The sequence below is a fragment of the Silurus aristotelis genome (genome assembly GCF_946808225.1).
Source record: "Silurus aristotelis genome assembly, chromosome: 7".
Lineage (NCBI taxonomy): Eukaryota > Metazoa > Chordata > Actinopteri > Siluriformes > Siluridae > Silurus > Silurus aristotelis.
This window is the reverse complement of record NC_139580.1, coordinates 11,995,769-12,022,185: the sequence shown is the minus strand read 5'-3', so window position 1 is coordinate 12,022,185 and position 26,417 is coordinate 11,995,769. Positions and strand designations below refer to the sequence as shown.

The 26,417-nt window shown below is 37.8% G+C and overlaps 2 protein-coding genes across 3 annotated transcripts in view; one reads left to right on the top strand and one right to left on the bottom strand.

The window, feature by feature from the left end:
• The window catches only part of insyn2b (inhibitory synaptic factor family member 2B), a 36,587-nt gene extending 15,284 nt beyond the window's left edge, over positions 1-21,303 (bottom strand). For both annotated transcript variants that reach the window (XM_083547086.1, XM_083547087.1), the window contains exon 1: positions 20,661-21,303. The gene's annotated coding sequence lies outside the window, so the exon portion shown is untranslated. The remainder of the gene's footprint in view (positions 1-20,660) is intronic.
• Positions 1-26,417, top strand: part of dock2 (dedicator of cytokinesis 2) — a 122,616-nt gene that overhangs the window by 73,987 nt on the left and 22,212 nt on the right. The gene's annotated exons all lie outside the window — the stretch shown is intronic.

Genomic DNA, 26,417 nt, shown 5'->3' with positions numbered 1-26,417 from the left:
CATTTTCGCACCAGACACCATTTTTGAAATGCCACCATTCATTTAAAACCATCCAGAAATCCTGCCTACACTTTTTTTATACATGAATAATAGATTTCACCTTTAAGATCGAGGTTTCTGTGCTTCACTTGGAAGAACAAATGGTGGGTGAAGGTTGTAAGAAGAAACTCTCTTTTCAAGAAGGTATTAGAAGTGTATGACGGCTTCACTTTGTTTAGATTTTTGATACAACTAAAGTAAAGACAGTGTAAAAGAAAAGAAATGCAAAAAAAACTAAATAAAGAAAACAGTTCCATTTCCCCTCTGTGGAAAGTAAAAGTAAAAAGCCCTCGAGCACTCTGTTTGTGTGAAATGTAACTCTTTCTATTTTGCTTGAGATTGCAAGATAATAAGTAGGAACCATGAGTGGCTTTTAAAAATTCAAGCCCCATAAACCTTTTTGTTTTCCCCCAAAGGCTAAGATAATATATTGCATCTGTGTAATCATGCAATGAATTATTAGTTAACCACTTTCGTAATACACCAAAGTTAGTCTCTCTTCCTCTCTCTCTCTCTCTCTCTCTCTCTCTCTCTCTCTCTCTCTCTCTCTCTCTCTCTCTCTCTCTCTCTCTCTCTCTCTCTCTCTCTCTCTCTCTCTCTCTCTCTCTCTCTCTCTCTCTCTCTCTCTTTTTCTCTCTCTCTCTCTCACACACACACACACACACACACACACACACACACACACACACACACACACACACACACACACTCTTTAGATATTAATCCCTTATTAATGCTTTCTCTTCCTCCTCCTAAACCAATCTCTCACATTTCTAAGCTTGAGCATGTTGTTTTTTTTTGTCTTTATTCTGCTCCCAGTAGTAAACATTCTCACTTACATCCTTGTAAGCTTATCTTGTCCTGTGCTAAGCCCTACTCTCATTGTGTGCCTGCATGTTTTTGTCTGGCTGTTTAAGTCTGTCTGGATGTGTACAAGTGTGTGTGTGTGTGTGTGTGTGTGTGTGGGGGGGGGGGGGGGGGTGGTGTTTGCTTGCTCATGTGTATGTGAAGGGATGCAATTTGGGGGATCGTTAGACTAATATGGTAATGACCCCCATTAGCCTCTGACAGAAGGACATTAATAAGAAACAATACAGTGCACGCACGTAAGCACGCACCATAAACCACATTAGTAACAGGTGTGTGTGTGCACAAAAAAATGTGTCCTAATCAAATAGCAACACACACGCATGCCCTCGTTTCTCATTAGTTTCTGTACTTGTGGTGTGTGTCCTTGATTAGGATGCAGAGAAGAAAGGCAGAAGAAGTTGATGAGTTAAGGGGTGTGTGTGTGTGTGTGTGTGTGTGTGTGTGTGTGTGTGTGTGTGTGTGTGTGTAAAGGAGGGGAAGTATAGAAGCTAATTTGTCAAAGATTGCAGTAACCTTTTAGAGCATCAAAAGCCAGATTCTATTTGTGATTTTGACTGATTTTACAGCAGATTTGTGTTCTCTCAATAGATTTCTGTTATTTTACCATGATGCACCAACATAGTGTCACTACTGCTAACTCATAACAATGAACATGATTCGGGTAGAAATCCCAGTTCCACCAAGCTGTCACTGATGGGATTTGTATAGAAACGAGGTGATTATAAATCGCTCTGCATAAGAACATCTGACAAATGCCATAAATGGTTTACATCCTCAATTCTAAATAAGTTGGGACTGTTTAAAATGTAAATAAAAACACCATGCAATTAAACCAATATTATATTTACAATAGAACATAGAAAATATATCAGATGTTTAAACAGGTCTCAAAAAAGTTGGGTCTGTATATACAGGTTTTAGAGCAACAAATGCTTCCATCCAGAAAACGTCTTTTTGAAGAAGGCCTCGCGTATTTAAGAAAGACAATTCTAACTGCATAATGCATCTATTACAATAGCATGATAGCAAGTACGGGTGCTTAACTGGCCTGCCTGCAGTCTAGACCTTTCACCATTTGAAAACATTTGGTGCATCATGAAATAAAAAATACACCAAAGGTTACCCAGAACTTTTTTGTAATTGGGGTTACACACTCTGATTTTACTAGTAAACTTCATGGATACTGTAATAAAATTATACATTACATAGCCACATCTGATCTCTACACCCCTCTCTGTGTTGAATTTTACAGTCCAAAACCAAGCCAGTTAACATGGACTTGTTTCCCCTTTTGTTGCTAACAGCCTGCATTCCTCTGGAAAAGCTTTCCACTAGATTTTGGAGCTCATTTTGCATTTATTCAGCCACATGAGGATTAGTAAGATCAAGCATTGATTTCAGATGATGAAGCCTGGAATGGTATCAGAGTACCAGTTCATCTCAAAGGTGTTCAATGGAGTTGAGGTCCTTACTATAAAGGCCACTCAGTTTCTTTAATAGATAGTATTGTGAACAGGTTTGGTCCTCTTAGTTATTTTGAAGCAAAATTGTAAAGCCACAGCATACAAACACATTCAAGATAACTGTATACGTCCAATGTTATGCCAATGGTTAAATTATATAATCATAAATTATATTTAAAGCCATAATATTACCAGCCATTTACTATAATTCTTCTGTATTATGTTATATTATGTTTATACATTTTACAGTTGTGGCATTTGAGGCCCTGATCCAGAGCGACTTACATTTATCCCATTCAAACAACTGAGCAGTTAAGGGGCAAGGGTCTTGCTTAAGGGTCCAGGAAGGGCAGCATGATTTAAACTAATGACAACCTTATTCCAAGTTTTATGTTTCACCATTAAGCTACCATTTCTAAATTGTACATTTTAGTATTCTCTGGCACTGTTCCTGATTCTGATGTGTCAAAAACACAAACTGAAAGGCAAATCACATGCTTTTTTTTATTATAGCATTTATTGAACAAATATTTTAACTCATATTTCGAAACATTCAATCAATATGAATTATGTTTACTAGCAGAGGACGCAGTGTAAATGGTAGCTTTGTTTAGTTCCTGTAGCTTGCTAAATCAATCAATCAATCATTACAGATTATTTTCAGCTGATTGGTTTACTCGTGGGAGTAGAAGCTTTTGCATTCAATTGTGACTGTGGTTATTATGTGCTCTGAGATATCCTCATATGCCCACACACAGACACACACAAGCACACACGGACTGCTGCAGGACTCCCAATATTGTATTGCTGTCATGTCTTGTCATTAATGTTATGCTGTGCTTCACCCACATTTGAAAGTGATATTAAGCTTTCATCCTTCACACTCCCCTCTCTTTATCGCTCCTGTGCTACTCTCCTCCCTTCAAAGCCTCCATGATCTCTCCATCTAATCCAGTGAGGCATCATATTTTGCCCTCCCTGCCTGTTTTACCCTCATCCTCTACTGACTTCCTGCTTTCATTTCTGTCTTCCCTACGGATATTCCATGGTCTGAGTTTGTGTTTGTTTGCACCGAAGGACAAGTGTGAGTGCTGGCAGAGAACTCTTCACAGAATTAATAATTAACAACAATGATACTAATAAAAAAACAATGCGCACCTTTGCAGCATGTTTCACTCTGTTTGCATGGTTGCATTCTTGTGTCGTCATACTCCTGCAGTATATGAGTTTGGTGTGTGTGTGTGTGTGTGTGTGTGTGTGTGTGTGTGTGTGTGTGTGTGTGTGTGTGTGTGTGTGTGTGTGTGTGTGTATGCAGTTTGTGCATTTGTATCATGTGAAGGTGTTTTAGTTGGCAGCTGGGGCCTATGCATGTCTCTCTCTTCACACACATTCTCATAGAGAGTGTGTGCATGTGTGCGTGTGTGCATGTGTGCGTGTGTGTGTGTGTGTGTGTGTGTGTGTGTGTGTGTGTGTGTGTGTGTGTGTGTGTGTGTGTGTGTGTGTGTGTGTGTGTGAGAGCGAGCAAGCAAGCGAGAGAGAGAGAGATTGGTGACAGAGTGCTTCATCTACAGCTCCCTGATTATTGATCGCTGGCTAAGGTCCCTGCAATCCAAATTAGAAAGACCACACACACACACACACACACACACACACACACACACACACACACACACACACACACACACACACACAAACACTGTCCTCTCTTTTTCAGTTAGCCTTTTACAGCCCATGCATGCAAAACAAAACAGGAAATGCACCTACTGTGGCATGGCAATACAGTTGTTACATGTTCTTAAATTGTTGATACCATGGGATTTTAATATCATGGGATTTTCATCTCTTTGTATAGTTCATTTACCAAATGTCAAAAGTTTAGAAACACCTATTTTTTTTTTTTTTATAGTTTTTTTATGTTTCTTTTGTTTATATTCATCAAACAAGGTAGTTTAACAATATAAAGATTTACTTTGACCAAACAACTATATGAATGTTCTTTATTTACATTAAAAAATCCTACTTATAATGAATAACAGCTTTACACACTCTTGGCATCTGGGCAGTTAGTTTCTCCAAATATTCATTTGAAATACTTTGCCATGCCTCTTGTAAAATGTAGTAAAAGTGTTCTCTGTTAGTTGGATACTTCTGTCTAATCTTCCTTTTCTTCTTCTTTTTATTTTGGCTGCCCCTGTTAGGGGACGCAACAGTGGATCATCCGTCTCCATATTACTCTGTACTCTACATCTTCCTTTTTCAAACCAACTACCTGCATGTCTTCCCTCACCACATCTATAAACCTTCTCCTTGGCCTTCCTCTTTTCCCTCTTCCTGGTGGCTCCATCCTCAGCATTCTCCTACCGATATACCCCATGTCCCTCCTCTAAACATGTACAAACCATCTCAATCTCGCCTCTCTCACTTTGTCTTCAAAACCTCCTACATGCGCTGTCCCTGTAATGGACTAATTTCTAATCCTGTCCATCCACATCACTCCAAATGAAAATCTCAACATCTTCAGCTCTGCTACCTCCAGCTCCACCTCCTGTCTTTTACTCAATGCCACTGTCTCTAAACCATACAACATTGCATGTCTCACCACAGTCCTATAAACTTCCCCTTTCTCTCTTGCAGATATCCTTCTATCACAAATCACTCCTGACACCCTTGTTCACACACTCCACCCTGCCTGCACTCTTTTCTCCACTAACACACACTCCCTTACTTTGCACTGTTGACTGTTGTCAACTGTCCACCTTATCCACCACTTCTCCCTGCAACAACACCACTCCACTGCCCTCCCTCTCATACACACAAATGTACTCTGCCTTACTCCTACTGACTTTAATTCACCTGCTCCCCACTCCCGCCACAAATCAAAATATCATCCGCAAATATCATAGTCAATGGAGACTCCTGTCTGACCTCGTCTGTCAACCTGTCCATCAACACTGCAAACAGGAAAGGGCTTAGAGCCGATCTTTGATGCAGTCCAACCTCCACCTTGAACCAGTCTGTCGTTCCTTCTGCACACTTTACTGCCTTCACACATGTCCTACATCACCCTCAAATTTCTTCTCTGTCACACCTGACTTCTTCATACAATACCACAACTCCTCTCTCGGCACCCTGTTGTATGCGTTCTCTAAATCCACAAACACACAATGCAACTTCTTCTGACCTTCTCTATACTTCTTCATCAACATTCTCAAAGCAAATATTGCATCTGTAGTGCTCTTCCTTGGTATGAGACCATACTGCTGCTTACAGATGCTCACCTGTTCTCTCAGCCTGGCTTCCACTACTCTTTCCCATAACTTCATGGTGTGACTGATCAACTTTATTTCCCTGTAGTTAGTGCAGGTCTGCACTTCACCCTTATTCTTAAAAACCGGTACCAGCACACTCCTTTTCTATTCCTCAGGCATTCTCTCATCTTATTAAAAACTTCACTGCCATCTCTCCTAAACATCTCTATGCTTCTACTGGGATGTCATCTGGGCCAACCGACTTTCTACTCTTCAGCCTCTTAATCGCTGCTTTAACTTCCTCCTTACTAATCCTATCCACTTCCTGCTTCACCATCTCCACATCACCCACCCTTCTCTTTCTCTCAATTTCCTCATTCATCAGCTGCTCAAAATTCTTACTTTATCTTCTCAACACACTCTCCTTACAAGTCAACACATTTCCATCTGCAACTATTATTGCTTTAAGTTGCAGCACATCCTTCCCAGCTTGGTCCCTCTGCCTCACCAATGGTATAAATCCTTTTCTCCTTCCCTAGGTTCCAACTTCTAATACTCTTCTTCTTTATCTTCAAAGCCATCCCACAGACCACCATCTAATGCTGTCAAGCTACATTGTCCCCTGCCAACCGCTTACAGTCTTCAATCTCCTTCAGGCGCATCTCCTAAATAGAACATACATACACATCACCCTATGCTCCTCATTCTTCTTACAATAAGTATCTACCACAGCCATTTCCATCCTTTTAGCAAAATCAACCATCATCTGCACTTCCACATTCCTCTCCCTAAAGCCATACCTACCCATCACCTCCTCATCACCCCTGTTTCCTTCACTTACATGCCCATTAAAGTCTGCCTCAATCACCAATCTTTCCTAGGTACCCCTTCTACCACTTCATCCAACTTACTCCAGAATTTTCCCTTCTCCTCCATCTCACAACCCACTTGTGCAGCCTAAACACTGATGACATTTACAGGCAACGCGTCAACTTCCAGCTTCACATTCATCACTTTTTCAGAAACTCTCTTCACCTCCACTACACTCTTATTAATCTCTTCCCTCAGGATCACCCCTAAACTATTTCTCTTTTTATTTACAACATGATAGAACAGTTTAAAGCCACCTCCAATGTTTCTGGCCTTACTCCCTTCCCACTTGGTCTCCTGAACACACAACATCTACACACAATATCTACCTTTTTCCTCTCCACCATATCAGCTACATCTCTCCCTTTACCAGTCATAGTACCAACATTTAAAGTACCAACCCAAACCTCTACTCTCTTACACGTCTTCTTTTCCTGCTGTCTCTGTAGACGTCTTCCTCCTCTCCTTCTCCTTCTTCGGCCAACAGTAGCCCAATTTCTACCAGTACCCCGTTTTCTAACAATACCTGTGGTGGTCATTGGTAACCCATTTATATTAAGTTTGTAATCTATAATCATTTATATTAGGTTTGTAATCTAGCGTACCAGTGTAGATTTATTAATTGCTAGAGACTCAAAGCACTTTTGTACGTCACTCTGGACAAGGGCGTCTGCTAAAAGCCGCAAATGTAAATGGAAATGTAAACCGAATCTTGACTGATCCGGTATAAAATTCAGGTTTGTGATCCGCGTATATTCAATTTGGCACATGTTTTATGCTGGTTGCCCTTCCTAACGCAACCCTCCCCATTTAGCCGGGCTTGGGACTGGCACTGAGAGTGCACTGGCTTGTGCAACCCAAATGGCTGGGTTATATTGCTGTCTAATTTAGCGATGCATTTTATCCCAGAGCAGTTCAATGAGATTTAGGTCTGCTGACTGGTCAGGCCATTACATGATAGATAACACTCCAGTCAACTGCTTTATCTCTGAGTAATGCTTACAAAGCCTACAGAAAGGATGTGCCCTTTGGATAATTGTATTTTGGTGAAGTTCAGACAGAATTTAATGGTGTTCATGTATGGAATGGTGGTCATGTTGGTTCCGAAATCGTTTTCACCTGTAATAAGTCTCTAACGTGACCTGCTTCAAAACAACATTTGATTGACTATGGTTGTGAGGCAGTCTGTAACAATTCCTGTCCTGTTCTCAGTATTACAATTTTCTGATAGAGGCAAAAATGTTAAATTTGGACTGATCTGTTGCAGAAAAAACAAAAAGACAATAGACTACATTAAGTGTTTCCGAAGGTTTTACAGACAGCATATATGAATTTTGAATTTGTTTGAATTTGACTGGCACTAATCATGTTGGGAGAAACCAGAAATATTTTTTACATGAATGATCTATATGCCAATACAGCTTTAGAGAGCTTCTTTTTATTATCAACTGTATTATTTTTAATGGTTATATGCAACGTTTACTCTTACATATTATAAAATAATTTTACGGAAAAAATAGCATGCACATTCCATGCTGTTATATGATATTAGAACATGGTAATGTGATGCAGCCGGTGCAAAGTAGTGCACCCTGAGGTTCATTACTCTGGCATAACAGTCTTTAGTCTCAAAGTCTTTTGCAGTTCATACCTTGAAGGGTTAGATCTGCTTTGGTGGTATAATGGAGACCTACAAAATGTTAGACAGGTGGTGTTAATGTTCTGCCTAATCTATCTATAAACCACAGGGATTTGCCAGTAAATGCAGTGTTTAATAATAATGTTGCCCTTTTTAATGGTTTATAGTTAGATTTAATGAGGTGGAAAGTGTGCAGGACAAGTTTCTCTTATCATGTATGTTATAACAATGATGCAGTTCTCTCAGCCACATCTCCTTCTCTATCTTTTTTTCTGTCTTCCGCATATTTTGCACACACACTACACCCCTTTACTGTGAAAATACCAACATGGACCCAATCTGCCTCAGACTATCTCTGCATATTTTGCACACATAAACTCCTTTACAATAGAAATACCAACAATGACACAATTTACCGCTACAGGACTTGGCCTTTCTATGATGTTATATTGCACACTGCATACTTTATATATGTACATACTTCTGTTTATTGCATTTGTGCTACTAGAACTTTGTACATTTGTAGTTAATGTCTTGTGTCTTTGTATATTTTTCTTTTGTCCTTAATTTATATCCTAGGCTGTTTAGAGGATTCACAGAGAATTTAATTGTGTGTTGTAACAGACTGTTTCCAGTACATATGACAAGAAACTTTAATCTTGAATCTAAACATAATAATAAAAATACAGAAAACTCATCTAGAATGTCTGATATCAGTAAGTTTAGAGAATCCGTGAAAATAAACAACCTTGTTAAAGTCCTCATAAAAAGGTCAATGTTGATGTAGTGATTATAAAACCACATATTTTGTAGCCTCTAGTTTGACTTAGCCTACATTTAACTCAAATCAGTGACCCAGTTAGTCCTCTAAACAGCAGAGGATTTGGGTCTTTTTGTAACATGGACTATCCATTTGATAATGCTTCTCATGATGGGACCAAATTTGCATGAGTTCTGGGCTAGAACAAGTTAAAAAGTTTGTAAATGGCAATCTGACAGCCAGTCCTCATTGCCTGGCTCACAAAAAGGTCACAAAGCATGTAGACTGTATATAAAATGACTTTAAGCCATATTTCAGGTATAATAAAAAAAAAAAAAATCAGCTGCAACAGACTTTTGTGCCTCTGCTTAATACATGGACCTTTAACGACACACAAATTACGCACCAAAGAAATTACACAATCTCTGAAATCAGTGCTCTGACCATTGTTTCAGAGTATAGAAAGCACTGAGTGCTATTAATAAAACATAACAATAAATAGACCTTACATGCCAGGACAGGATCAGATTTAGAAAATGTACAGTGGAAAAAGTACCAGTAGCAGAGGCACCTTTAGTCCCAGTGGAGCGGCATTGTTATACTGTACAGCGTCCAACATGGCCAGGATAAAGCACTTACTGAAGATGAATGAATTAATTATGGCTAGTCAAAAAGAGGAACAAAGGGGAAATGTTAATCTATGTTTTATATTGAATTTAACTATAGTGTCTTTTCCTACCTTAATGATGATGCATTCACTTTTGCTGGGTTCATTGCACGTGTCCATTAAAAGTTAGGGCAAAGCAATATTTTAGTTTAAGCTCTGATTAGTTCAAGCACTATTAGAATCCTGTTTGAGCTAGTTTTAAAAGTGAAATATTGTCCATGGTGTAGTAGGGGTGAGCAAAGGACTGTGCATGCCAGTTATATTTCTGAGAAATGGCTGTGAGAAGTGAACTGATTTACAAATGTAACCTTTAAATGAACATGAAATTAAATCAAGCATAAAGCTGGCTAGGTTATCAAAAGCATTTGTTTAGTGTCCCTGTGCCCATTATTGGCTCTCGCAGAATTCGGTAATTATCAAGCATTATATTAGCTGCTTATACCTGAAGATTAGCTCAACTCTATGATGTATTGGTAACACTTCACAATAACACTACATAAATGAGCATGTACTAATATGTAAACTAAATGTTACTGTATTATGAACTAATGATGAGTTAAGGCATATACTAATCAAGAACTAACCTTAACTACACCATGATTCACATGAATTCATGTGTAAACAAAGGCTACCTTAATTGCCTGTTAGTACATGTATTACTTAACACTTTAGGTTAAGCTAAATGTAACTTGCTCTATGAGAAAAAATATGAACTAAAGGTGCGCTATTTAAAATACAGACGCTCCCCACTTTACGAACATTCACTTTACCGATTTTTGCGGATATGAACAAACCTGTCCTCAAAGTGAAATTTGTTGGGAGTCAAAACTAATTTAAAAAGGAAGATAGACGCCGCTGGCTAGTCGTCGACCGTAACGAGTCTCTATGATACGCACTGGACTAGGGCCAATACATTTTTAAGTGAATTATTTTTTATTATTCATTTGTATAATTTTTTTTATTACTTAATACTAAATATTGTATACAGTATTTAGATTCTTTTTATTTGTTTTAGTATATTTTATTGTTTATTTGATAGTATTTATAGCTCTTACATCATTAAGAGATATGCGTAGTCAATAACACAGTAACAAATTCATGCTACGAATGGTCGTTCGGAATGTAACTCGTTCGTAAGGTGGGGAGCGTCTGTACTTTACAAAAACCATTGCATGGTTCTGAATTATCTTTCTCATGGAATACTCAAGGGCACAATAATAAAATCATCTGATTATTCCTACCTTTCTCATTAAATCTACCCACTATAAGGGGTTACAGTGGCCTGGTCCCCAAGGCACTGCTCCATTGTCCTCATGGGTAAAATACCACACTAACATGTATTCATGAAGCAGACGATACTTTTCAAACTACAAATCAGCTTTAGCCTACAGATAATGGTTTTCTACTGCTTTATAACTGTGGTTATAGTGTGGACTGGTTTATTGTGTCAGTACTGATTAAGCTTCCTGTCTTAATATCATAATGAACAGTCTATACGAGGCACAGCAGCTCTGCTCTTAAACTTCTTGACAAACCACCAAAAGGCACTGAATGATAAACAAGTGTTTATGATTGAGCCTTTGTGCTTTCCATGAGGAGGATAATTCGGCTCCATCCAATTGTTTTTGTAATGTATTTTTAATAGCTCACTTTTAAATAATATTCTTTCTCATAGAGAAAGTTACATTTAGCTTAACCAAAAGTGTTAATTGATACTTTAATGAACAAACTTGTACTAATATGCAATAAGCTAGCAGTTGTTCACACATGAATTTACATTACATTTACATTTGCGGCATTTGGCAGACACCCTTGTCCAGAGCAACGTACAAAAGTGCTTTGAGTCTCTAACAATTATTAAATCTACACTGTTACGCTGGTTTACAAACTTAAGATAAATCAGACTATAACTCTTGATTTTTACAAAGCAAAGCAAATAATGTCATGTGACTCATGGTGTAGTTAAGGTTAGTTCTTGATTAGTATATGTCTATTCATCATTAGTTTATAATACAGTAACATTTACTTTACATATTAGTACATGCTCATTTATGTACTGGTATTGTATATTGTTACCAATGTTTTCTTTTTCTTTTGTATCCTTAATGATCATGACTTCTCTGAACGAACACTAATAAGAAGTATTATTATTATTATTATTACACGATCGTGTTAAAGGATCTAATCTGAATCACATCATTATATGTTCTTCATTCAGTATGGCTTGTTTAAATGAGGAGACATCAGACACCGGCCATCTTATTCATTGTGTATAATGGAGTTTGGCTTCACAGGAGCGCATTAATGGGAGTTTGGTTATGATTTGATTTAGTTCAGAGTAACTCACTGAAGAGTGCACTCTGTTTTATTATAAGTAGAAGTCATTACAAGGATAAAAGGATAAAACTACAGAGGATGTTCATTAGAGAGAGACATTTGACACTTTCTCTGTCTCTCAATCACATACACATGCAAACAGACTATTAGTACACTTATAGAACTGGAATGAAAGAGAGATGTAATAACCATGTTCAATGGGCATGTGTGTTATAATAAACTACATACAAACACACTGTAATTTTTTGCCACAACACTCTCACACTGAAAGACAAAACCAGACAAAGTAAGCAGATGTACAGTACAAAACAACGCAGTGGTGTGACCTTGTAATAAAATGAACAGTGTCAGGGGAGTAGATTTCAAGGTGGTCTCTTTCTCTGTTTTTCTCTTTCCCTGGAAATAATGCTAGATAAAGTGTATCAAAACAAGCCAAAGTCAAGCGTCTCTAATTTAGATTAACGAGTGCCTTTTTTTGAGACATGACACACTCGAATTTTAAAGACAAAACAGTTAAATTATGAGTATGGCCCTGTGACCAATCTTTTCTTACAGATAAAATTTGCTATTTTTACAGCATGTACATAATCACACATAGAACTTTTATTATCAAACTTTGTTACTCTCTTTTTTAATTGTAGTGTACAGCTGCTGACATTTAATATTAGTAAGATTGCAGCTCTTCACTAATTATGGATTCTGTCAAATTCAGCTCCTGCTTGTAAACTTTGTAGACTCCAGAAGTGTGTACTTTTTTTGTTTTTGGATGTGTGCTTGTCATGTAATTTGCAGAGATTAGCAATTTGCTAGCATGCACTTTGTAAACTCCTGCTCTATTCTGTTCTAGTTAAATATTTTATATACTCCAGGTATATGCTAGTTATGCATTTTGAAAACATTTGGTGTGTCTCAATTAACTCTTTACTTCAGTAGTCAGGGCACTAATCAGGGGACTGCCATTTTAAGGGCTTTCTCAATCCTACCAGGATTTAGCAAAAAAAAAAAAAAAAGAAAGAAAGAAAGAAAAAAAAAAAAAGAAAAAGAAAAGCAGTTTGCATGAATGATTTTTTCCAAACCTTCTCAAAATGTAAGTAGCTTGTTATTGTTGTTGTAGCTCTCAAAATTCCACTAGTTATCTATGAGCCTGATTGAAGTACCAAGATAAATACAAATGCGATTAAAGTAACAAACGTAGAGCATATAACATAAATATTTTATGTTTTCCTTTTTTACCGTCGAGACAGATGAGGAAATCACAAAGTAAAAATTCCCTGTTGTTAATAAATACAAGTGGTGATGTTTTGCAATTCATGTAAAGCTGAAAATAAGTTATAAGTGGTACAATGTGTAGTGAACTAGGGCCCTTGCAAATGCTTCAGCATGTGTAAACTATATACTGATCCACAACCTGGGGAGCTGGCTAAATCTCACTGTCTGTCTTTATGATAGTCATGTTCTTTTCAGCTTCTAGTTTTATACTAGTTATGTATTTAGTATATGTAACGTTTATGCTAGTTCTTTACTTTGAAAACTACAGATTTATGCTAGTTATGTATTGTAGATTCCAGCACTGATTCATTTACTTTTCAAAATTTCAGCTCTATGCTAGGGATATATTTTGGGAACTTGGTCTCTATGCTAGTTATGTACTTTGGAGACTGTAGCTCTATCCTTCCCATGAACTTTGTAGACTAAAGCTCTCTTTCATTTGGAATGATTTTAAGCTTTTTTTATTTTTTTTATTTTTTTATTTTAAGCACAGTAATCATCACGTTTAAGACTTTATAAAATTACAATTCTGAATTGTCTTCTTTTTAAACTTCTTTCATCAAACTTTTCATGGTGGATCTCTGTGACATATTGTGGCATGGATGTTGGTACCAGATGGGATGGATTGAGTGTTTCATAAACTTTTGATCCCCTGGGATTTTCACACCCAACAGTCTCTAGAGTTTAAAAAATATGATGTGGAAAGGCTTTGTTGATATAAAGGACAAGAGAAATGTGAACCTTAAACCTTGAGATTGGTTTGAGCTGCCACAAAGGATTGAGTAACTCAAATAAACACTCTTTAAAAGTGTTTTATTCAGAAAAGCATCTCAGCATTCATAAAACAGTGGATGGCTACAACAACAGAAGACCATGTTGGGTTCAAATCCTGTCAGCCACAAACAAGAATCCGAGAATATCATGCAGACCGGCTCTTGAAAATCTGGAATAGCGGTGGGGGTGGGGTTTTTCTAGACTTCCTGTTAGTTAGTTTTTCTCCTCTGAACTCATTAACAAAGGGTTTCAGCCTGCAATCTCTCCACACACATGAGGTTTTTGTTTGCTGTTTATTTATATTTTTTATTTTTTATCATTTACACAGTTTCACTCCAATTTTCTCTAGTTTTTCAGCTCCTGGAATTTGCAAACCAATCCACAAACAACCATGTCACAGTTAAAGTCACAGAGGTCACATTTTCGAATGTTTAATATAACATTAACTGAAGCTCTTGACCTGAATCTACATTGTTACATTCACTGTGCTCTTTGCCACATGATTGGCTGATAACTGCCTGAATGTGCAGATGAACATTTATTTTCCTAATAAAGTATTTGACAATTGTATATACAATTTTTTTTGATAAATGAACATTTCATTTAATGAAAACATCTAGACTGGTGTTACTACTCCAGGTTGGCATAACCTTCAACTTATAAATTCAGTTTATGATCAGTTGCTTTATGTTGATGACCTTTGCTTCATACTGATGAAAAATCATAAGGTGTTATCTGGGTTTATAGTAAAATCACTGCTTTAACACAATATGTGCATTTCCCTGTGAGCTGTGTATGTGTGTACAGAGGTAGGCTCTGAACAGTGTATGTGCATTTTTTAACTAGGAGGATATGGGCTATATTTTATATATGTTATACACACACACACACACACACACACACACACACACACACACACACACACACACACACACACACACACACACACACTCAGACTATTCTGTTGAGTTTCAATCACCTAATGCATCAGGCTTTTAATCAGAACAGTGGGAAAGTGGATGTATGTGTGTATACTTTATTGAGTAGATAAGCATCAAGAGAACATTTAGGTTAATCAGGGCTGTAAGTATGTTTGACATTTATTGTCACTGTCTCTCATATTCAAGCACACAGACACACATATACACACATATACACACATATATACACACACACACACACACACACACACACACACACACACACACACACACACACACACACACACACACGTGCTGTCAGAGCTGACAGTAGAAGTCAGATAGTTGAAGCCTAAATGACATTCAGTCTAGCCTTCTCTTCATCTCTCTCTCTCTCTCTCTCTCTCTCTCTCTCTCTCTCTCTCTCTCTCTCTCTCTCTCTCTCTTTCTCTCTCTCTTTCTCTCTCCCTCCCTCTCCATTTTATCCCTCTATCCCTTAACCCACACCATTCCCTGCTCCATCATAATCTGCTAAGTTTGCCTTTATCGCCACCCTCTCTCTTTCTCTTCATGACTATCACTGACTTTCTCCTCTGTCACCACCTCTGTCCAACCTTTCATCCTGCTCTTACTCTTTTCCGTCTCTTTCTATCTTTTAGTCTCACCTTCTCATACTGTGTCCTGTTTATCAGCTGGTGAAATCTGTCTTTCTGACTGCCTCTCGATCACTGTCATGATTTTACAGACCTGAGTCTCTCTCGGTTCTCTCTCTGTTCTCTCTCTCTCTCTCTATCAGTCACTCACTCTCTCCCTCTATTAGTCTTCCACTCTCTTCTTTTTAATGTGATGGATGTAATGGTAAACCACTTTGCTTGACGTTGTTCTACCTGAGTAATCAGTAATGGTCAAATTTACAATTCAATTGCTACGATCTCTCTTCTCTCACTCTATCTCTCTCTCACACACTCTATTTTCTCTTGCTTGCATGCACATTCTACTGCTACTGCTCTTTCACTTTTCTTTCTCCTTCACCCTTTTTTGTCTGCCTTCTCCCTGCTTCAGGCAATCATTTATTTGACAAAGAAGCTCCTTGTTAGCATTTCCATTTCCATCTGTTCCATCTCTGTACTGGCCATGACTCCTGATTATTGCTAATGCCATATTGTGTATCATGTGATCACTCTCATTATGTCTCATTACCCTCTGTAATACTGCAATTTGCATACTTTTAATGTGAGTAGTATCCTAACACTAGGAAACTCAGTGGAATTTACTAAAGAGTTTTACAAGTAACCCTCAGACTATAAACTAAAACCAATAAAATGTGTGGAAAGTTGATATTAAAATATTTGGCCCAAATAGGATCACCCGTATGCTGTGTAAGCAGTTTAAACTGATTTTCTTTTAGTGTTGTTTCTGTTTGATATGATGGTGCTACACTACATAAATGCATACAGAAAATACATATATCAAGTACACTGTATGGACAAAAGTTTGTGGGAACTGACCGCAAGATTGCTATTTTATAATCCCTTTCCACACCTAGTTCCCATTTGTTCTTATTATAATCACAGCTCTTCTGAGAAGATGTGCCACTAGACTAGTAGTGTGGTTGTGGAGATTTGTGCTCATTCAGCCACAGTGATTCTAGTAAAGTCAGCTCCTGATGTAGTGTGAGGAGGTCTGGGGTGCAGTCAGTGTTCCAATTCATCCCAAAGGTTTGAGGTCAGAGCTCTATAGCAATCCATTACAGATCTTCCACTCCAACCCATGTAAACTATATCTTAATGAAGCTCATTTTATGCACAGGGGTTTTGTCAAGCTGGAACAGGTTTGGACCTCCTGGTTCAAGTGAAGAGAAAATGTAATGCTATCATATCCAAAGACATCCAATAGAATTGTATTCCTCCAACTTTCTGGTAACAGGAGAAAATCTCACAAATGACTGAAACATTTAGTTGTCCTAATACTTTTGTCCATATAGTGTATTGAAGTAAGCAATTTGGTTCAACAGGCTAAGTGAAGGTTCTGCAAAATCTTCAGTAGTGTTTTGTTTTGCCACTCTATGGTGTCTACAAAAACATTAATGTCTACTTAACAGAAAAATGCTACTTAAAATTCAAATTATTATTATTTTTTTTAATAAAACCTCAGTGTTAAAACTGTATGAGATGTTGCTGGTTTTCTTTCTCATTAATTGAAAGTCACAGGCAGACTGTTTTAATGTAAGCTCACAAATTACAGTGCTTTCATGCTTATTAAAATTAAAGGGGAGCAAACTTTCCTATAATTACTGCCTGCACAGCCAATACTTTGAAAGTGCTCTAAATCTCTAGCATGTTTGAGGTTATGTAATGTTGTGTTGTGATTTGGGATTTGCCTCAGTTAGCTGTCTGATTCCCCAGATCCTGGGAAGAAATGTAAAGCCAAGCTGAAAAACAAAACAAAACAAAACAAAACAAAAACAGTACAGTGGGGAAAGAATAAAAAAATCTAAACAGTTATAGTGTTGTCCCAATTCAGATCACCCACAGATTTTGCTGGGTCATCCAAAAACATTGATCTCCTTTTGGTTAAACAATTCGTTGGTTCCTTGATTTGCTTTGGGTCACTGTCGTGCTGGAAGGTGAAATTGCTCTCATCAGACCACCTGGTCTGTGGTGATTTACTTGGGCTTGAGTGTTTTTTGTGAGTCAGGGCTTCTGTCTCGCCACCCAGCACCATAGCCAGTCGTGAAGAATGAAAGATTGTTGTCTCAAGTAATCAGTACTTGTCAGATGTTCCTGCAGCTCCTTTAATGCAGTCGTTGGTCACCTGGCAGCCTTCATGGCAACTGTATGTCTTGTCCTTATAACTTTTATAACTGTGGACAGATGTCCTGCATTTGAGGATGTCACTGTGGTCCTCCCTTTTCTGTTGATGATTGTGTTTGTGGTGTTTTACGGTACAGCTAATGTTTTGGAAATTATTTTATCTGATTGATACCATAAAACAAGTGAGATACCATATGCGCCTTTTTGCAGACCATGGTTTCAGTCAACCGACAGGAACAACCGACCTTTTATATCATACAGAACACACCGAAATCACTAATTCTAAACGTGTGCGTTGTAACTTATTGCTTTTGCCTTTTATTCCCTAAAATGTGTTTATGCACTGTAATTTCTCAGCGAGTGTGGCAAACGTTCTGACACGGTTTATTTTAGTTTTATAGTTTTACTTCACAAAAAATGGCATTTTAATAGGGGCGTGTAGACTTTTATATCCATTGTAATATTGCATGCTTGGCAGTGCAGTGGTAATAGTAGCAATGCGATGGACTTGTGAGTAATTTACAAAGCTGTGCCTCTGTAAATTAGACAGTGCCTAGTCGAAGAGAAATTCCTTTAATTTGACCCCTACTTGTATGTGTACTGTATGTGTGAACATCCCTGAAATACAATTACTACAAGTAAATACATGGAGTAAATCTGACCATTTTTACCATTTGTATTTGTGTAATTATCTCAGAAAGCAGGCTGGTTTCCATGTTCTGTATTGCTCAGTGTAAAATGATAGGCTTTTAGTTTTTTAATTGCATTCAAATTACAGTCTGACAAATAGCAGGGTGCATGTAAGTTTCCATATGCAGAGTAACTATTAATGAGGAACATTGTCACTGTTCAGGGAGGAAAACAAAAAGCTAATGGGAGGAATTTGTGACAACCCCATAAACCTGTTCTTTTTTCTACAATCCTGCTATTCTCTTCCCCGTGTCAGAAGCTGATGTTCTTCTCATCATACTGCCACTTCAATGTGATTTTGAGGTGTGTGTGTGTGTGTGTGTGTGTGTGTGTGTGTGTGTGTGTGTGTGTGTGTGTGTGTGTGTGTATGTATGTTGCTCACTGTAGTGCAGCAGAGAGTGTATGAGCACAAGATGGGTTTGAAGATCTCCTATAGAATATGCATGCCTCCCTAATGATATGAGTGTTACACAAGAATGCACAAGACAAGAGAGAAATTCAACATCACACCACTCTAAGTTTAGCATACGTATTAACCAGTGTCTAAGTCTGAGCAATTACATCTGTTTGCACACAGAGAAGTCTCTCAAGACACCAAATACATGCCCGGGTCATTTCTCAGCCAAAAGCTTACACTAACAGGCTATAGCACAATTTTACACACACTTATTGCTCTAGAAAAAAAAAAATCCCAATTTATCCGAGGCAAGATCACACGCAGTGCTCACAGCACATGCACCGTTTTGGGAAAACCCTGAGACGAGACTGAGGAAGCGCTTAACAGTGTCCAGTTTCCTGGCCGAAAATAAACAGTAATCAGTTTATATCCGATCCCATTTTCTGCACATCTATTTATAATGAAAAATGTTTTGTAATAACGACAGGGAAGGAGGGGGCATAATTGCTGTGCATGTTTATTAAGGGGTTTTTGAGAAACAGATGCATTGTTTGAGAATCGATACAAGTAGCAAGTGTCTCAATGAAACCAGTAGAAATACAGAATGCAAGAGTCGTGCAGTTACCTATTGTTACAGTTTACAGTAGTTATGTGCATCAGTAAATGCAGGCAGGGTTTTGTAAAGGACAATAGACAGCAATGACATGACATGTTATGTGCTGAGGAAGTACTCAAACACCAAAATGGTATGTATATTCATAAAATTTAGGGTTATCATAAAAAGATGCCCAAGTTCTTTTCATTTGTTACTTTTGAAGACCTTTATTCCTTCTCATTTTTGTAACACACAATTTGCATATATCATACACTTTACACTCTCTTAAAGTAAAAAAAAAAAAAAAAAAAAAAAACACAGACTGTCATGTGACAAAGATATTATGCACTGTGACTATTAATAAGTTACAAAAAAAAGTTAACACTGGCTCTTAATAAGGGACGCATAGTCCGAAGCATTAAAGCTGTACTTCACAGATGTATGGGATTACAAACCTGCTATTATATGCAATATGAACACACACACACACACACACACACACACACACACACACACACACACACACACACACACACAACCTATAAAACCATTACGCAGATCAGAGCAAGTCCTGTGACATCACTACTTAGTCACTATAAAAAATATATATTCTCTTAACCAAAGATTTCCCACAAACCGAGCTAATGCTGCTGGATGGCTGGATGGATGGATGGATGGATGGATGGATGGATGGATGGATGGATGGATGGATGGATGGATGGATTTAAGGCGGGACAGACAGACAGACATACAGACAGACAGACAGACAGACAGACAGACAGACAGAGAGGGATTAGATAGATAGATAGATAGATAGATAGATAGATAGATAGATAGATAGATAGATAGATAGATAGATAGATAGATAGATAGATAGATAGATAGATAGATTCCACAAACATTTATAACATGAATTCTGTAATATACTGTATTACATTACAGGACATATTAAGTTATTCTGTGAAGACTAGAGGTTATTATAATCACACAGTTCTACAATGCTTTGTTTAACTAAAGTTGTCACTGACATGTTTCATTTGAACTTAATTGCCTGGCTGTTTTTTTACACAAAACCTTTATCCTTAGATGGACAAAATAAAATACTAAATTTATACTTGTCTATTATAACTGAATTTAATTGTCTGACTGGTTTATTCACAAAACCTGAGGAACAGCGCTTTGTGCTTGTCTAATGAAAGAAATATTGTGGAAATATGCTTCGCTATTCCAACAGTGTACGGTAATTAATTTGCAAGACCAACAATTACAACACATACACAACCATATAAATGTGTTCTAAAGTACTGACCTCAGTGTGTATCAGAGCGTATTCCTTCTTTCTTTCTCGTTCAGTCCATTTCCTTTCCATATAATATGCTCCTTCCTTGTTTATCTTTCATTCCATAATTGGAGAATATCATGAACCATCTTTTTTTCCCCCCATGAAGATTGTTTTTTTTTTTCGTTGTTTAGTTTTTTATTTCCGGTCAGATTTCCTTCACACCTCTCACTCTCTTCGGCGTACGTCTGCTTCTGTCTACTCGTTAAATGAGCCTTTCGTTCCTCCTTCTCTCCCTCCCTTCGTTCATCCCTCCCTTACTCTCTTGCTCACTCTCCCAGTGCATGCCGTGTGTGTGTGTGTGTGTGTGTGTGTGTGTGTGTGTGTGTGTGTGTGTGTGTGTGTGTGTGTTAATCCGAATGTGTGTCCTGGTTTTTACTGCTTTGCTCTGATACATTTATGTGTAGTACAGCTCTCCTGTGCCTGTACCAAAGTCCCAACTCTCAGGACAAGCACAAGGAGCACAGTGTGTGCGTGTGTGTGTCTGTGTGTGTGTGTCTGTGTGTGTGTGTGAGAGAGAGAGACTGCTTTTACCCTCTTGACTCATCTGTGTAGCTGTTGCAGTCTTTAATTTTACACAGGATGTGGGAGTTTTGTGTCTGAGACAGTGGATCATCATTAAAGCAGCAGCGGCCCAGAGAGGATGAGGGTGAAGGAGAGGAAGGTCAGAGAGGAAGACGTGTAAAGCAATGCTACCTGTTGAAAAGTAATTCAACCTTTAAACTGTCTGGATATGGAGCATATTTGTGAAGGAAGGAAAAGTATGTGCACATTCATCTTAACTGGTGTTAGACTGATTAAAAAAAGGGTGTGCACGAGGGTTTTTTTTTTTTCTCACTGAAGATATCTGAAGATAAATGAAGTGTCAGCGTGCTCTAATCGCAGCTGAAAATAAGCAGCGTTGCACAATGGGACCAGAGGTGTTAGCACTCACCTTGTGTGTGTTTCAAGTGACCTCTGGGGTGAAAGATTTGTACATTTTTGTAATACTAGCTTCATGGGGCTATTTATGAAGTTCAATTTGCTACATGAATTCAACTCTGAAATTTCCTCACATCTACAGGGTCTTCTGTTTCAGTACTGTGACATGTTTCTTCTGGGTTCTCCAGTTTCCTCCCACCTCCCAAAGCACTCCAAATTGTCCATAAGTGTGAACGAGTGTGTGAAAAGCGTGTGTGTGTGTGTGTGTGTGGGTGGTGCAATGTAAAAAAGACAATATTTGGGTATAAAGACAAGAATCATATCCCTTGAAGGAGATGTTCCCAACAATGGGGCTGTCAAAAAGAACTATCACACACTCACATACACACACACATACGTGGTGTTTCATTAGCATTTAGAATGTCATATGCACACCCACGGTCAGGGTGAAGAATGTAGGTGTTGATGCTGTTTGCTCACTTTAATTTGATTCAGAACTGTGATGAGATCTCTTAATATTACTTGAGACAGACATAGGGGACGTGTGAGTGTGTGTGGGAAGTGGGTGATGGGAAAAAGAAGGTTTATTGGAAAGAATGAAGTGGGGGGGCATGTGTTTGGAAAGAACGAGAAAAGGTGAAGAGGTACAGTGGAAAGAGACATCAGAAGAGGGAGAAAAGATGTAGATGAGGTTGTTGGGTCTGGTAGCCTGAGGGAAGACAGCTGTGAACTGAAATCAGGACAAAGGCGAGTAGACCATAAAACTCCCTTTTCCATATCTCACACACACACACACACACACACACACTTTCTCACTCACTCTCTCACTCACTCTCTCAAAAGTGTGCCTGTTATTAGCTGAGCCCTCCAGCCATTGACATGTCTAATGAGTACCTGAAGTCTTCCTCTTTCTCACTCTTTCTTGCTCATCATCACACATGCACTCAGACTCATCTGCTTCTTTTTAAGGCCACCAAATATTCATCCTCTTTTTTGTTGTAATTTTTTCACTTACCTATTTTTTCTTTATTTCTTTACACCCACCACCACCACCCTCTCTATTTTTCTCTTTCTCTGCCTTTTTTCCTTTCCTGCAAATCCTAAAAATGATGTATAGGACAGTAAACAGGAGGCTCTACGTAGAACAGGCGCACAGAAAGGCACATAAAAGTGAGTCAGTGGGGTTGAAGCCTGTCAGTTTAATCACCATACAAAAAAAGGGACATCAGCAATGCATTTCCCCCCCCAGAACATTAAAAAATCTTGGTGCCTTAGCTGTATTTGGTTATTAATTAATAGAATATTTGCATTTAAAAAAAGCCATTAAAAAACCAGAAAGGAATTTTATGCTCTATGGGAATTTGAGGAAACTCTTCATGAGTGTATTTCATGGGACACACTCAATAAAAAGAGAAACCATTTGTTTGATAAATCTGTTAAAGTCACAAGTACACACAGGTGTAACATGATACACAAGAAGCCTATGGAGTGATTTTCTAAATTTAAACAGAATACGGAATCTGTGGATGTATGGCATATATGAGTAATGCATACTAGGTAGTGTAGTGAAAGAACTAATAGAGAGGATTGATGTAAGTCTGACAGTGATACAAGACTGAGGAGTCAAAATGCTGAGACTGTAAAAATGAAAATAACATGACGAATAAAAATGTCCTGAAGGTGTAATTAATGTTATGTATTACATAAATTGGAAGTGGGATTGTAGCACATTTTCATGAGAGGCAAAAATTTAATAAGTATACATAAAGCTATGCAAAGAGATAAAGCTAAAATCACTAGGACCAACAGTACCCGAAGGACTAAACAAAAAAGGGTTAAAAAAAGAGGAAGTTACATGGGCAAAAAGTACAGTAATTCAGGAGGACACGACTTTGCAAATTAGAACATATAAAAAGTAAGTTAATACAGACGAGCTACAGGTGAGAGGACGTTAAGACGACGACACACTCTTGCCACACTCTGGTGGTGTGGCAAGGAATTGTGTCTGGTGAGATTTTGAGATTTGTTTGTGGTAATATGCTAAAGCTAGCTGTTTTGACATTCAAAATCCAAGCAAATACATCCTCTTTTACATCAAATGATACCTGGCCTAAAAATCTGGAAATTTACTATGTTAAGTTTGAAAAGAAACAGGCACTTTGATTAGCTTGTTGGATGTGGTGAACGCTGGTGGTTTATGTTTGTTTTTTTAATTAGTTTACCAGATGGTTTGCCAAAGAAGTCAAAATATTGCTCTGAACCGATATTTAAATTAACAGATACCTCCACCTTTAAATCTGCTGCTTTTCAGTTTCACATCAGTAAGTCATTAATCATATAGTGCTGTAACACTGATGGATGATGGCAAAGAGCTGAGATGGTGTTAGTAAACGTTTATAAAGGTAGTATATATTTTAAAATGCATTTCAGAAACTATAAAGAAAAGACCAAATAACATGTATCAAACTACCCTGCTATCTTTTACATTTATATGTATGACATTTGGCAGACAGTCTTAGCCATAGTAACTTACATTTATCTCGTAGTAGATGAAGGTTAGGTCCTCGCTCAAGGGCCCAGAAGTATCAGCTTTGCAGTGCTGGGATTTTAACTCACAACCTTCTAATCAATAATCCAACATCTTGTATCAGCAATGTTTACAACCCCACTGCACTGACGAATCACACTCGTATTTTGTTTCTGCTTCATATTCTTGTATATTCTCATGTATCTCACTAAGTCTCTTTCTTGCCATTTTTCACTCTTTTTCTCTTTTCCCTGTTTTCCATAGTGCAGGCACACTTTGGTGTTAACGTTTAAATGCTTTTTGTATGTATGTATCTCGGTGTGCTTGTACTTCTGATGCCCATGGCCTCAAAAGCCTGGTTGTTTAAATATTCCATTTTGCCAAAGATGGAAAATGAAAGATTGCTACTTAGAAATGGGGCTATGACCTGAAGGAGGGGGAGTGAGACCAGAGAAAGAGAAGGACAATGGCAGGTCTGAATCTCAGATCAGAAAGCATGTGTGTGTGTGTGTGTGTGTGTGTGTGTGTGTGTGTGTGTGTGTGTGTGTGTGTGTGTGTGTGTGTGTGTGTGTGTGTGTGTGCATGTGTGTCCGTCCAGACTGAGGTTTAAAATTCAGGTATGAGCTGTAACCATGCTGTGTGCTAAACCTCTGTTCAAAATGTGAACAAAACTTTGTGCTTTTCAATGAATTAAATAAACCCCTGCTTCTTCAGTGTAGTAAAGCCCTAATTCGTGGTAAGGTCTGAACTCTCAGTTAAAATTAAGTTAAATTTTCCCAGAAGTAAAAAACAATATATATAATGTCAAATCTTAAATTCAATCTCAAAAGTTAGATTGTGTCCTAAAAAAAAAAAAACAGGTTCTGCAATTCAGCTATTTATAAAGTAAAAATGCCAGAAGTAGATCAAATATAAAAAAAAAAAAATCAAAAATTAAAGTTCCTTCTGATGGATGTTAGTAATCAACATTTGTTGATACCACAAATGCACTTAAAAAATTTCCTTAAAAAAATTTACCTTCCACATAATGTAAAGATAAATTTTTCCTGTCTTTGTTTAATCAAGTGTCTATCAAAGGCTTCTGAGGACATCCTTCTCAGTTTTTTGCTAAAACCTTCTTAACCTCATATAATTAATGTGAAATAGGCTAAAAGAGCACGGCAATAAATCAAACTAAAAGGTCTATTTTAAACATCAAAATTTATGTAAATGATTAAATTACAAATAATATATCTTTTGGTGACTGGTTTTAATTCGTAACAAGTACAGTGTTCCTTTTTCTAGTGAACAAATTACAGAATTAGAAGGTACTGTGCAGAACCTGTAAATGTCCTGTGAAACTTTGAACCTTCCTCATTGTTGGATAAAAATCTTTAGGTTGCTGCTCAGTCTATTCCTCATTCACATGTGTATTTAATTCACTTATATCTTTTCATTCATTTATCTTCAGTATCCAGTTTATCTTGATCAGAGCCACAATTGGATACCAGAGACACTGTGCATTAGTCCAAAATATGCCCTAGATAAGATGGTAGTCTTTTGCATGGCCCTTTGTACACACACCAAGAGGAAATTTAGCAAAGCTGGTCTACCAACCCGAATATGTTTGAAGAGTGGAAAGAAACTAAAGAACACAGACTGTAACCTGTTCTGATGTTCAAACCAAGGACCCTGGAGTTGTAACCCACTGTGTCTCTGCACCACCCACTGTGATATTTCAGTAAACTGAAAAAGACACTACAGTGGATTACTTACATAACTGCAGCTCCGGAAGCAAGGTTTTGTGTCACATTTGGTGTACACCTCTGTTTCCAAAGAGTGAACACATATTTTTTTTTGTCTGGTGTTGAGTTCGTTCTGCAGGGTGAGCCATCTGCCCATTTAGATGATGCTTCTATTTAATGAGATTTATTACATAATACAGATTAAATTTCATTTTTCTGCTTTATCCTCCCAGCACCTGGGTTTGGGACTGTGCATGTGTGTGAAAGAGTGTTTAGAAATTCCGGCTGCATTACTGCTTTTTTTTGATAGCACATATATCACTATGTGTGTGTGTGTGTGTGTGTGTGTGTGTGTGTGTGTGTGTGTGTGTGTGTGTGTGTGTGTGTGTGTGTGTGTGTGTGTGTGTGTGTGTGTGTGTTTCTATAATTGCTTAGTCTTTGGCTTTATAAGAATTTAAGCTCTAAATTCACACTCTGTGTGCCTGTGTAAGGCTCCTTTTAATAATAGATATGTTTAAATGCACACAGGCCCCTTCCCCAGGTTTAGTTTCTGAT